Raw genomic sequence first — 14,403 nt, forward strand, 5'->3', positions numbered from 1 at the left:
ATATAGATATAGATATAGATATAGATATAGATATAGATATAGATATAGATATAGATATAGATACTAGCTTATTAACAGGACTTCCTTATTTGTGTATATGGGTAGCATCCTATCACTTGCAGCATTGTACTTCAGGATAGATCTTGAAAGATTCTTTTAGATGATAATTGTCACATCATCCTTCTTCAGTTTGTCATTCCCATCATAGCAGATGATGTGATTATCTGACTCAAAATGGCCAAATTTTTTGGGTTCCGTTTAATTTTCAACAACTTCTAATACTTGATACATTCCATGTTATACATTCCATGTTCTAATTATTAATAGATGTTCCACCTGTTACTACCTCCTTTATCATCTCAATTTTCTTCATTGCCTCATTTTCTCAATTTTCCATTTTCTCTCATAAAATAAAATGAGATAAGGTGAGCCCACTGCAATAAGCCACTGAAACAGTAGGATTGTAAATGACTGATTTATTGAATGATTGATCGAGAAGAAGTTCACCAGGCTTTTGTAGGAGGGCACCTCCAGGTGGACACAAACCTCAACCTTTCAGTTAGTAACTAAGTGCATTAACAGCTTGTGCTATCTAGGGACTCCTCTTGTCCCTAGAGAAGATGCTAGGTAAACCCCAGGCATAATTATGAAGGAGAAAAGTACTTATTACCTCCTAGGCCATCTCTAATTTCTTTTTTTAAAAAAAACATGGTTTCTTTAAATTTATTGCCGCTGTTTTCCCAAAGTAGGCAAATATCCAGTCTATTGGATATTTACTAGATTCATTCAACTGATTGCTTCAGTCAGAACCTATTCACAGCTGACCCTCCATCAGATCTCTGAGGCTGTAAATCACACAGGAGGAGATTGTCTGTCTCCTTTGGAGCTGCTAGTAGATTTGAACCACCAGAGAGGTCCATTATTATGATTATTTACATGTAAGTAACAGAACAATGGATTTGAATTTAGAAAGCTGTAAATCTAGATCTCAGCTTTCTTTTATCTAAGTGGAAGTCTTGTAGATTCTATTGCATTTAACTAGGCTGTGTAAAGATAAAAGCAACACAATGTGTGCAACCACTATGGAAGGCTGTATGGTGCTTTCTCAAAAAGTTGCAAATAGAAATACCATTTGACCAGTAATTCCACTACTGGGAATATACCCTAAAGAAACCATGACTGCCACCCAAACAGATACATGCACGTTTATTGTGGCTTTGTTCACAATAGCAAAGAGTTGGAAACAACCAAGTGTCCATCACCAAATGAGTGGATAGAGAAGCTCTGGTATATTCACACAATGGAATACTATGTTGCATTGAAAAACAAGGAACTCATGCACTAGTACACAAAACGAGTGACCCTGGAGGACATTATGCTGAGTGAAATATCTCAGTCACATAAAGACATAAATGGCATAATGCCACTGTTATAAAAGAGGACTGACATGATTAGATATTATTGTTATGACAGGAGTCCAGAACGAACATCATAGCATAGTGGAGTGGACTTGGGGGGAGGGATTGAATAACAAGGAATGAATTTTTTCTTTTACTTTTCAAAAAGAAAAGTGAATTGGGGGCGGGGTGAGCAGGGAGAAAAGTGCAACAATGAATGAATGGAAACCCAAAGTGTCTGTAAACTTTCATGAAAATCAACTTAAAATAAAAAAAAAATAAAAAAGCAACACGATATACATGAAAACTGTTGTATACCCTAGAATCATATGGAAATAAGAGGTTGCCAATATCATTCCTTGATTGTTGAAATTGAGCTCAAAAGTACTTGTCAGCTCAACGACTGCATTGAACTAATTCTGACAATGTTGATGTTAAAGATAATAATGTAGCATGCTTATTTCTGGAAAACACTTAATATCATTCTTGGAATTATTAATTTCCAACTGCTTTTTTATAGGAAAATAATTAGAAAAGTTCTAAACCAACATGCCAAAGAGTATTTCATTTAGTGTCTGTATTTCTTACTCTGCAATGTTTATGTCTTCTGTTGCTTAGAGACTGGCCAAAGGAATGCTTTCAAACAGATTCGCCTTGACAGAAGTCTTCTGCTTGTGCATTATGCTCGACACACACTTTTCCTACACACAATTTCCAGGCGCTTTTACCATATTTATTTTAAGGTGGGAGAATTTGGAAAGAGAGCAGAAAACCAGAGCAACCCCTGATAGGAGCAATAGGAAGGAGAGGGCAGAGACATCAACATGAATAGTATTTTCTCGAGAATCTTCCTGACTGTAACACCCAACAAATAGACATTACAGGACAGGACACACGAAGTGGGAGAGACAAAGTCAAAGAAGAAACATCAGAAAGTTTAATAGTAAAGCATATATTAGGAGGAGATTGGAGGTGTGTTGGAATAGGCAGATTTATGTTCAAATCCTAGCTGACCACTTTGCGTTAGGCTCATTTTTCTTTTTTAAAAAGTGTATATTTTATATTAATTTGTGTACAAAATTCATATACAATGTGTTTTACATGACTCCTTCTTTCACCTTGTGTTTTACAAAATTAATTGCCATTGAACTAAACTCATGATTATCCCATCTTTTCAGAACGCTGCAGGATCTTTCTAATTTACTTTACTTCCTCCCTCCACCCCCAAATTATGGGACCCCATGATGTGCCTCCTGCCCATCCTCACTCTTCTGCTCCCACCCCATTCCCCTTGGGCCCCCATACATTTTACAAGTTACCTAGTTTTTAAAATAATGGTCTTATGCAGTATGTGCCCTTATGAGGCTGTGTTAGTTCACTCTGTATAATGCTCTGCAGTCTCTCCCAAGTTATGTAGTCATTTTCAAAATTATTGCTCCTGAGTTATGTATAGCACACCATCATGTGAATGAATGTACCACCATTTCTCAATCCATGCGATTGTGGTTGGACATTTGGGCTGTTTCCACATTCTTGCGATTGTGAATAATGCTGCTATGAATGTTGGTGTTCAAATCTCTGTGTCTCAGTTCTAATTTCCTTGGAATATGTCTTGTCAGTAAAATGTGGCCGGTTGGTATCCAATCCATAGCTCTGGCAGAAGGCTCAAATAATAAAATACATCCCTAAAATCCCTAAGACCATGAGGGACAAGCAGTCAGCATTCATTACATTGTTAGCATGATTATAATTACTATGACAATAAGTAATATCTTAGTATTGTGTTAACTAGCTTACCTAGGAGTCACTGGGAGTAAGGTTGTTAAGTGTTAGATTACTCCTGGAAAGGTTGGTAATTCCAAGCTACTCTGAGGTGCACCACACACAGCCTTGAAGCGCTGCTTCCGAAAGCTCACAACCTTAAAAACCTGGGGAAGAGTTATACTCTGCACATATAGAAGCACTAGACTCAGCAGCAAGGAACCATAATGTGACATCCTAATTGGTAGTTTCTGGACACAGAAAAGTATAAATAAAGCAGCCATAAGGGGGAAGAGCTTGTTTCTGAAGCCACATATTTGCTCACTTATTAGCCGTGTGAAATTGGTAAGTGACTCTACCACCCTATAAACTTTGGTTTCTTCCTCTGTTAAAAAAAAAACCCTCAAAAAACAAACACCACAGCGAATCCTTATCTACTGATAAAGTTGTTGACAAGTCTAATTTAGATAATTGATGCAAAACACGTGCATGTTGGATACGTGTGTGAAACACGGCCCTCAGCATAGAAGTTGCTCTTATCTGAGTCTCATTGTCTTTCTTGTTGAGAGGAAAGGGCAGGCTGGAGTCAGCCTATGAACCACCTTGAGGTTCTGCCATGTTCCTGGATTTCTTCCTAGGGAGAGAGCTTGTGTGACTTGAGAACTTCGTGGGGTCAGTTCTTCTGTCAGAATAAGATAGAACAAAAGTAGACAAGGGAAGGTTAACAGACAGACATAGGAGAGGAGAGAGAGAAGAAAAAGATGAATAAATCCAAAAGGGAGGGAAAGAGAAAGGGAGAGAATATCTCGGGGTTGATTGTTCTGATGGTTGTTCGCACCGTCAGAGCCAACTCACCGCTGGCCCTCCAGCGTGTTTTCAGAGACTGTAAGCTGCGTGGGAGGAGATTGCCCACCTTCTTGCTGCAGATCAACTGGAAGATTGAAAGCACTTGCCTTTGGGTTGGTAAGTGGCACTCCTTACTCAGCCCTCTAGAACTCCCCAAAGGGTTGATTAGACACTGTAATTAATGAACTAGAGTAATGTTATAAAATGTCAATGAAGGATTGTATAACAACTCAATCTGATTTGTAAGCTTCAACGGAAAGTGTTTATAAAGAAAAAGAAAGGCTTACACACAGACATAATCTTGGATGAGCAGGGTTGTTGTTGTTGTTAAGTGCCGTCAAGTCATTTGCGACTCATAGCGACCCTATGTACAACAGCCCTAAACCCTGCTCTATCCTGTGCCAATCACACTGTCTCTGACACACCCATCCCGATTACCCCAGTCACTGAATCAATCCACCTCAAAAAGGGTCTTCCCCTCCTGCGCTGTCCCTCCACCCTACCAAGCATGATGTCTCTCTCCAAGGACCTGTCTCACCTTACAACATGTCCAAAGTATGTTAGACGGAGCTTCAGAATCCTTGCCTCCAAGGAGTAGCCTGGTTTAATCCTCTCCAGGATGAATCTGTTTGTTTTCTTGGCAGTCCAGGGTACATTCAATACTCTTCTCCAGCACCACAGCTCAAAGGCGTCAATTCTCCTTCTATCCTCCCTAGTCATTGTCCAACTCTCTGATGAATAACAAGTGATTGTAAAGACCATGGCCTGTATCAGGCACACCTTAGTCTCCAGAGAGACACCGTTGCTCTTGAGTACTTTAGAGAGGTCCAGAACAGCAGACTTTCCCATCGCGATACATCTTTTGATTTCCTGGCTGCTGGTGCCAAGAGTGTTGACTATGGAGCCGAACAAACTGAAGCTGTGAACAATCTCAATCTCTTCACCATCCATCCTGATGCTACCAATTTATCCAGTGGTGCAGGGAAAGGGGTGTAAAAAACTAATAGTTAAGTTGGATAAAAGAAAAAGTAATACATAATAAAGGGTTGATTAATTAGACATGTTGTTAATTAACGTGATACTAACCCATTGTAATTAGTATTGTAAAACAAAACCAAGCATCCTGCTACAACGTGCAGCTCGACTCTTGCTTCTACTTCTGTCAGCTGTGAGGGTCCGGGCACATTACATCATCTTTTTAAGCCATCCATAAAATGTATAAAATGCTTGGTTCTACCTTTTATATTTAAATTTGAGTGAACGTTTATAAGCTCATATTGAGTTTTTAGTTTATCAAGCATAGGTATTTTATTTTATAATACGAATTAATTCTACAAAGGAATTGATATGAAGAAAATTTGATTTCACAGGAAAAGCTGTTTTTCACTAAAAATTTATAGCCTTATAATGTTTGGAGTATTTTTTGTGGATTTGTGGGTTGTTGGTTTTTGTATGTTTTATCATTGATAGTTTTTGTGACCTTTTTTTTTCAGTTGTGGAACGAATAGATCCTTTTCCTCATTGCTAAGTATTTAGAGTGAATACATTCAACAATTACATTTTTAATTTTGATGATAAATTTCTTTTCCCAGAAATAAAGGCTGTTTGTTAAATAAAAAAAAAATAAAAATAAAGGAATTGATATGAAGGTTACATGAAATAGTAAATTTAGAGTCTGACTAGGTACATGGAAGCAACAGCTGTTAAAATTTGTAAAAATATATGTAATATAGTATTTGCTAATTTCATGATTTTCATCCGTACAATTTCGTGACACCAGATACATTCATAATATTGCTAATTATATGAACTCTGGTAGCCTGGTGAGTAAGGAGCTGTGTTGCTAATTCAAAGACTGCTGGTTCAAATCTGCCAGCTCCTCTGAGAAAGGTGGGGAATCTCCACCCATGTGACTTATGGCCCCTGAAAACCTGCTGGACCTTTAGGTTGATAGCTTCTAAAGACATTGAATATTTAGTTTGGCAGTGCAACTTTTGAGCACTAAGTCACCCAGAGCTTCAGCTCCGAAAACTTGCTCAAGGGTCAGCTATGAGTAGGTTCCAAGCTGACGGTATGTAATGGTATTTTTATTAGAAGTTGTTTCTTACTAAAAAGCAAAGGCCACTTAATGAAGCAATTAACCATTTATTGAGTACTTGCTCTAAGGCAGATACTGTACTTGGTCCTTTGAGAACACAACTGATCTAGGACTAAGTATTTTTTAGTGTTTTCTATATGCTAGGCATTATACTAGTAGTTATCTATTGATAATTTAAATCTATACAAAATGTAAAAAAATCTATACAAAATGTAAAAAAAAAAATCTTTACAAAATGCTTCTCAAGAGTACTTCCTGTGAAATTTCCATGTTGTGAGGTAAGATTTCTTAGTCCACACAAGCAGCATTTATTGACTATCCTGATGAGAAAGACTTTTTGAAAGGCTGAAAACATAAACAGGAATGAGATTTGGTCTTACTACAAAGGAGTTTCAAACCATGTCAGGCCACTTTGATATATCTGTCTTATCATTTATTTCCAAGCAGCATCGATAGTTGACTTCTCTTTAGTTACATAGTATGATCATCAAGACAAAACATTGCTGAGTTGATTTTGACATAGGGTGACTCTGCAAGACAAAGTAGAATTGCCCCATAGGGTTTCCAATCTCTCATTTTTAGGACAATCACCTGCCCATACTTCCCCTTTTTTGAGAAGCTGGAGGTTTCAAGCCATTAAATAGTTAACACTCAATTCTTAGCATGGTACCACCAGGGATCACTTTATGATGATGATGTTGTGTCTCGTTGTGTTTAAATCAGAGCTAACCCTCCAGCAGGTTTTCAGAGGCAGCTAATTGCATAGGCAGAGATTTCTCCTCTTTCTCCTGTGGAGAAGCTGGTGGATTCAAACTGCGTGCCTTCAGGATTGCAGCACAGCTTTTTTTCCTTACTATGTTGTTGTTGTATACCTTCGAGTGGGAACTGACCCATCGCTGACTCTCTGGTGGGTTTTCCGAGGCAGTTAATCGCACGGGAGGAGACTGCTCACGGTTGTTATTGTTGTTATTAGTGGCTGTAGAGTCAGCTCTGATTTGTAGTTACGCAGAATTAACCCTGCCAGGTCCTGAGCCATTCCCATAATCCTGCTGTGCTTAAGTCCATTGTGTCAATCGCTTTCTAATTGAGTCTTCCTCTTTTACACTAACCTTCTGCTTTACCAGTGAGAACGTCTTTCTCTTTGGACTGGCCCCTCTGGTAACACGCTCCAAGTGTGTGCGATAAACTGTTGCCATCCTCACTTAGGATGCGTTTAGGTTACATATTTTCCAAGACAGATTTGTTTGTTCTTTTGGCATTCTGTGGTATATTCAACATTCTTAGTCAACGGCACAATTCAAAGGCATCAGTTCTTCTGCAGATTACATATCTTATGCACAGATGCAATTGAGCCCCATACTGGATGCATCTAGTCTGTGTTTATCATGGTAATGAGGTTTGCACGGAGTATAATAGGAAAATCATACAGGGTTCCTGACTCCAGGGAATTTCAATTTATTGATACGACACCAATGAGAAGTCAAAAAGCAATATAAGTTCTGCTGAAAAAAAATGAATGCATAAACGAAGCCTCGGATCTGAGGAAGCATCATACTGAAAGTGTGGGCTTTCTAGCCAAATGGATCTGAACTGGAAGTTCTTAAATGTTCTTAACTAACTCTTGATATTCCCAAGTGAAAGTGCTGTCATCTTCTTCCCCCTCCCCCGTTTTTTAGTTGCTACCTTTACTAGAAAACAAGGGAGATTTATCAAGCCAAACTACAATGCATTCCGTGTCTCCTCCCTGACCCTAGAAATAGATGCCCCTCCCACAGCCCAGAGAAAAGCCATGACAAAAAAGCTGCCTCTCCCCTGGTCCTGATACAGCGCCTGCCTGCTAGCCAGTCAGTGCAAACTTACTTGGATGAAGCAGTTCCTGGGGCAGTCCCTCTGCAGGTCGGCTTCTCCACACACCAGCATGGAACGGAAGCTCAGGGTCTCCTTCAGCTTGGGCGAGCCCATGAAGGCCAATGAAAACAAGACCGGATGGAGACACGCTCAGCTCAGCACGCTCCTGGAATAGAGAGGCACAGGTTTTAGCCCTTATTTTTTTATTATCAGTCTTGATATTGTCATGGTTATATTCAGTCACAAGTTCTCGTTGTTTCCTCTGGTGTGAGAACATTTCTTCATGTCTATCATATGTGTGAGTTTAGATAGTTACCAAGAGCCTACGGCGTGATCAGAAGAAAGTCCTGGTGGTCTGCTTCCAAAGCATCAGCCACTGAAAACCCTCTGGAGCAAAAGCTACCCTGACACATGTGGGGGGGGTCCCTTGAGTTGGAGGTGACTTGATGGCAACTGGTTGTTACTAGGCAGGAGCCCCAAGGGAGCAGTACTTAAAATTCTCAGCCGCCCACTGAAATACTACTGGTTTGCATACACCAGTTATTCCACAGCAAAAAGCTGTGGCAATCTGCTTCATAAAGAATGATAACCTTGGATACCCTTCGGGGCGGTTCTACTCTGTACTATAGGGTCACAATGAGTTGGAACTGACTTTATGATGGTGGGTTATGTAGGGAATGTCTTGGACCTGGGATACATCAATGAGTAATTGATCCCCAGAGTCCAGGTCCCTGCCTTCATGGAACTTACCCTATAGTGAAAGAGACGATACATAGAAAATATCTAACATGATGCCAGACAAAGATAAAATAGATATTATGAAGAAAACTGAACCATAGTAAGCAGGGAAAAATGGAACAGAATCTTCTCTCTTGCTGGGCTGCACAGTATTTTATTTCTGGGTTTATTCCTCCTCATTAAAATTCTTTGCTTGGCTTATCACTCATTGGTATCAATCAGCGGAGGATTCCTACCAAACCATTACAGCTGCCAACGAGAAGATCCTGGGTTCTCCTGTGAATCAAATGGGCAGAAGAGACTAGGGAATTGGAGGCTAGGAAATAAAAGGTGAAACCCCAAGTGAATAGGAAGAGTTTGCAATGATATTAATGGGGCGGGGACCAACACAAAACACCAGGAGTATCTCAGTTTGACCTGAATCTTGGGCAAACATTGTGTGGCTCCAGTTTCCTAGAAGCTGGCAGGGAATAGTGGCTTCTACTGAGGCTGGTCTTCATTTAGAGTGGGAGGACATCTTATTAACCTGATTTATTGAACTAGTTAGCATCCACGAGATAGTCTTATTTTGTCATTATTTATGGCTTGCTGAGTCCTGGCAGTCAGCTCTGCACGAAGCAGGGTGCTGGTAGAAGGCGAGGTCTGGGCTTGAAGGGGTTCCAGGGTATGGAAGGAAACCAGCTGCCCGTCACAGCTCTCGCCACCGAGCAGATGAGCTAAGGAGGTGGTGACATCTCCAAGGTGTGAGGAACTGTCTGTCCCTCACTGCCTGGATTCCTCTCACAGCCACTTGTCTATCACTGCTTCCTGTTCCCTTCCCTCCCTCTCCTCACAGACACGTCTTCCCCTGGCAGGCAGGCCTTCCTGGTATCAAATGAACCACACTTTAAACCCACCCAGTTATCTCTGGGATTTGGTTTGTAAGCCCTGGCATTGCTTTCTATTTTCATAAAAGTTGGGAGGAGAGAGAGAGAGATTGAAGAGAGAGGCGTGAGGAGGAAGGAGAACAGCTCACGCCAAGTCCCCTTTGCTCCCCTGAAGAGGAGCAGCTGTTCCTCTCATTCTTTTTTCCTCATTCCTGGCGTGGCTGAGGTGTGGGGGTATCATCGCTGGTTGCACTGGGGTTCGAGGTGGGGGGTCTGACCAGAAGCCCGAGATGAGCCGGCAATTCTTTCCTCAGTTCTCAGCACGTTTGGGGCCCAAGGAGACCAGGCATTGTTTATACTCCCTTTCTGACATCTGCTGAGGAAGATGCTCTCTGGTTGCCAAACTCCCTCACATTGGCCTCTGACTGGAGAGTCATTCTGACTGACCCCAGCCCACCCCAGGGCTGACCCTGACCCACGAGTCTAGCACAGTCATTTTAACTTTTCCGTCTTCATTCACTCAGCCTCAATTTCTCGCTGCCTCAGCTTTCCTGGGCTCAGTTGCCCAGTCGAAGGTACCTTCTTTCTCAGACAGATTCCCCCAGTGCAGTGTTGGGAGTTTAGCTAGACCCTCCTGAGTCTTCATATCCACATGAAATGCCACAGACTAAACACTGAGTCACCACTCACTTGCTGTTCTCCCTGAAGCTCTGGTTTCAAAGGGAGGACCTGAGGGCTTTGCTAGGAGAAATTGCTTCCCCCTCTTGTCTTGCTGGGTGGTTTGAAGGTGGGGCAGCAGCAGTTTTACTGGAAAAGTTGTGGGTGAGCCAAGGGCGAAGAACAATGAAGGTATCACTGGGTCGGTATTTCAATTCGAGCATCAACCCCAGGGCCCACTTTCACACCCACCTCCCAGGCTTCCCACCATAGCCAGCCAGGAGCTATTACCACTTTCCTCTCTTGTGAACAGAGGGCCCGGTGGTGGAACTCATGAAATAGGGTTCTCTCTGGAGCCCTGTCAGGAAAGTCAGAAAGATGAACACGATTTCTCTCCTTCTGCTGATGAAGGAATGATGCTCTGAATGGACAGAAGACTGAATAAGCTAGGTCTTGGACCTGGGTCTTACCCCAGCAGACTGCTGCAGGAAACAGCTGGATTACAGAACCAGGAAAGAGGGACTGGGAGACTGGATGTTGGATTCTTAGTATGTTGACCTCCCATGGTGAAATGACCAAGTGTGGCTCATAGACCTACTGACCTAGGCCATGACCCCCCAACTCCGCAATTTTCCATGGGTGGGGATAAATACATGGGGATTGTTGCTTTTTAGGATCTTGAATGAGTAGCTAGAATCCTGGGAATTTGTTTTATAGGCTAAGTAGAGGTTGATTCACTTTAAGAAACTTGGTGAACCAGAAAGTTCAACATAATCATCTGAAGATTTCCTTCTTTTGGGCTCTTCCATTCATGGATAGAAGAGGGATAGGACTAGTTACTGTTAAGGGATTTTTCAGAGAAGCTCAGCTGAAGGATCTGTGTTGAGGTTGACAATCCACAAATTTTTGTCCCTTCTTACATTTGTAAGGGACATTAGCCTTTTTTTGCTGGTTTCTTCTGCTCTGCACTGGTAGATCAGCCTCGTGGATTAGTCAGTTGTCAAAAGCACATAGCTCCAATCCACCAGCTTCTCTGAGGGAGAAATATAGGAAATCTCCTCCCATCTGATTTACAGCCTCTGAAGTCCTGCTTGAGGCTTCAGCTAGAAGATGGTTCTGACTCAACACCAATGAGTATGGATGAATAGGAGCCTCTGGCTGATGTAAATGATTAATATGCTCAATTGGTCAACTGGAAAGGTTAGAGGTTTGAATGCAGAGAGAGGTGTTGCTGCCGGAAAGCCTGGTGGTCTACTCCCCCAAACTCAACCGTTCAAAACCTTGTGGAACACTCTTCTGCTTTCACACTCTTGGAGTTGATGTCAGTAGGAATCAATAGTAATTGGTTTCCAGCAGAAACAAGAGAAATAGGCGTGAAGAAAAGAAAGTAAGACTATGTAATTAATTAATAGTGGTACATATTTCTATTACCTCTGTAAAAGAAATTATTAAACAGAAAACTGAATGTTGGAAAATGTTCTGCTCATATTTTACATATTAGGAAAAGATCCAGTTGTTGCCACTGACCCCTTCATGTGGGGGAAGAAAAGGAAGCTCACCAGAGCAGTTTCCTGTGAAACCCTCTCCAGGAATTTACATACACTGGGGAATTGCGGGCTATGTGAAGTGGAGGTAAGCTGGGCCCTTTATGGTGCCTTTCTTTCTTTTTTTTTTTTTTTAAGGACAGAGAAGACATTAATAATGACCGCAAATGAATTCCTCTTCTTGATTTTCTTGTGTGGTCTATTCCCATATTGATAGTGCACTTGGCTGTTTGACTTCCTCTGGTCATTGGGATGTCAACGACCAATGTAAGTACACGCTGACTGGGGGCTTGCTCTCATAGAACACACAGTGAAAGCTGGGCACATTTCCCTGTTGTCTCCAGCTGAGCTCAGTCCATAGCCAAGCCACCTGCTAAAAGCAGTTGGGTGGTTGGGTCTAGGTAAAGGCAGCATCAGAACCACCCAGCCAACCTACACACTGGTGGGAAATGGAATTGTTGTTTTAAACCATTGAACTCTGAGTAAGTAGTGAACCAATACAGCTTCTTACTCACGCAATGTTTCCCTCCAGAACTACTGTCTGGCGCATAGTCAACCTTGAGCACTGTATACTGGATACAACCTCCCAACAACTGTGCTAGATACATATTATCATATTTTTATATTTATTCTTAATTACAAGAGACACACTTTCTTATAAAGAATGTAACAGTTCAGAAAACTCTTACTCATCTTAAGCTTCCTTTCTTGGGGACCAGCTGATATTATCTACATTCTTGTACAGGATGTAATTAAGATCCAAAGAGTTGCAGCAACTTGTATGAGATCACTCACCACAGAGGTCTTTGATCACCTGAATATGCCCCTCTCTTAATAAGGAATGAGAACAATAGTCTTTGTTCCCTTTTGAGCGTTTACTATGTGCCACCATTAAGTGAGTTGTGCATATAGTAGTAGCACTTTTGTTTGATGCCTTTGGTGGTGTAGTGGGTAAGAGTTCAGCTCCTAATCAAAAGGTCATCAGTTCGAACCCACTATCTGCACCATGGGAGAAATATGTGTCTCCCAGCGTCTGTGAAGACGACCGCCTTTGAAAGCCTGTTGGGTAGTTCTGTCCTGTAGAAGCACTGTGAGTTGGAATTGACTCTAAGGCAGCAGAGGTTTTGCATTATCGTTTTAGGAGCACTGGTGCCCTAGTGGTAAGAAGTTCAAGTCCACCAGCTTCTCCTTAAGAGAAAGATGGGCAGTCTCCTCCCATGTAATGAAACTGCCTCTAAAAACCCACTGGAGGGTCATCTATGATTCTGTTCTAATTCAACAATACCCAGCAACAGCAAACTCTATTAACTGGGTATTATTATCATGCTTAACCTGGCTGCTCCTTAGAGGCAAAGATTCTGAAACTCCATCTGATATACTTTGGGCATGTTGCAAGGAGGTACATTATGCTTGGGAAGGTGGAGGGACAGCGTAAGAGAGGAAGACCCTCAATGAGATGGATTGACTCAGTCCCTGGGGTAATGGGGTAGGTGTGTCAGAGACAATGAAGTTGGCTTAGAATAGAGAAAGGTTCAGAGCTAGTGTACATAGTATTGCTATGAGTTGCCGGTGACTTGACAGCACATAAAAACATCAACAACATGATCATGTTAGGGAGTCCTGATGGCATAATGCATTACAAATTGGCTTTCTAATGGAAACAATGTCATGTTTGCTAAAATAGAAGGGGAGAAAAATTATGAGGCAAACCCTCAATGAAAGGAATTGGTACAATAACCCCAAGAGTCGGCTCAGGCATGGCGATGTGCAAGGCACCAAGACCCTCTGGCGGGAGAGGTGGAAGACTAACAAGGCCTAAGCCCTATAGCAGGTCCCACTTGCACCAAGGAGAATGCGCAGCAGAAGCCTCACTCGTGTGACTTTGAACGTGGCCAGTGAAGATGTTTAATCTTAATTAACAGGAGCCACTCACTTAGGGCCTTTGACAGCGCCTTGTCCCAAGCCTTGTGTCTCATAATCTGAAAAGATGATTGATCCACCAAAAGATGAAGACTCCTGTCTTGCTGCCAGAGAAGAATACTAACCAACTAAGTTCGCAAAGATAGGATCTTAAATGACTGGAAAGGAAAGTGTACTCTCAAGACAGGTCAGAGGAGAACCCACACCCTTGTCCTGTGCTTTAGCCTGCTGCTTTTAATCCCCTCTATACCACTCTTCTCGGGAGAAGGCTAGACAATCTACACCCATGTAGTTTACCATCTCTGAAAAACCTGTGGAAGCATCAGCTATGGGCCAGTTCTAATTTGATGGCACCCAACAAAAAGGATGTTGAAGGTCCAGGCAATCTCCCACTCTGTTTGACATAGAGACACCAGAAGTCCGAATGACTCATTGGTGAATGATTACAACAACCTTGAGCTGGCAAATTATAAAACTCAGGGCTGCACCTGGACTTTCTCTTCAATGCTTCACTCTTGTGTTTGCCATTATTTTCCTGAGTGTGAAATCAAAATTCACATAAGAATTATAATTATTCTAAAGTCAATGCATGGGGTAAATAAACAAAAACAGAAACAACAACAAAAAAAAACACACCAAAATAAAAACAACCAACCCACAACAAACTCCAAACTAACCAAACAAAAACAAAAACAAACCACATAAATGTAAATTGCATTGTTGTTGTT

This window comes from Elephantulus edwardii, unplaced genomic scaffold (assembly GCF_000299155.1).
Source record: "Elephantulus edwardii isolate Elephantulus edwardi_28Jun2011 unplaced genomic scaffold, EleEdw1.0 scaffold00211, whole genome shotgun sequence".
In the NCBI taxonomy this organism is placed as follows: Eukaryota; Metazoa; Chordata; class Mammalia; order Macroscelidea; family Macroscelididae; genus Elephantulus; species Elephantulus edwardii.